Below are 459 nucleotides of genomic sequence, written 5' to 3' on the forward strand. Positions count from 1 at the left end.
AGGCGGCGGGGACGGGCGGCAGCCCATGGACCGCCCCACAGCGCACCCAGCAGCGCACCCACCCTGCTCTCCGCACAGCGAGCTCCTGGGCGCCCACCCTGCGCCCTTCCCGGCTCAGCGGCCACTCGCCACTGTGACCATCTGACATTCAAAAGGACGGAAATTGTGTAAAATTGAAGACTCAGCTCCTGTCACTCCAGCCACGTCTGAAGGGCTCCGTGTGTCCGTCCTGCGCTCAGCTGGGTCCGAGCACATGCCCCGGCGCCGCCCTTCCGCCCGGGCGTGGGGAGCGCACCCCCGGACTCGGCCTGGCCCTCGGGTAGGCGTCGCCTGCCTCCGGCGCAGATGGCCCTCACGGTGGCGGGACCTTTCCCGTTAAACTCCCAGGAGCCACACAAACCCTCCGCCGGGAGTGGGGTCGGGGCCCTGTGACCCCTGGAGCAGGTGACCCCAGGAGCA

Source organism: Myotis davidii, unplaced genomic scaffold (genome assembly GCF_000327345.1).
Source record: "Myotis davidii unplaced genomic scaffold, ASM32734v1 scaffold333, whole genome shotgun sequence".
NCBI classification, from domain to species: Eukaryota; Metazoa; Chordata; class Mammalia; order Chiroptera; family Vespertilionidae; genus Myotis; species Myotis davidii.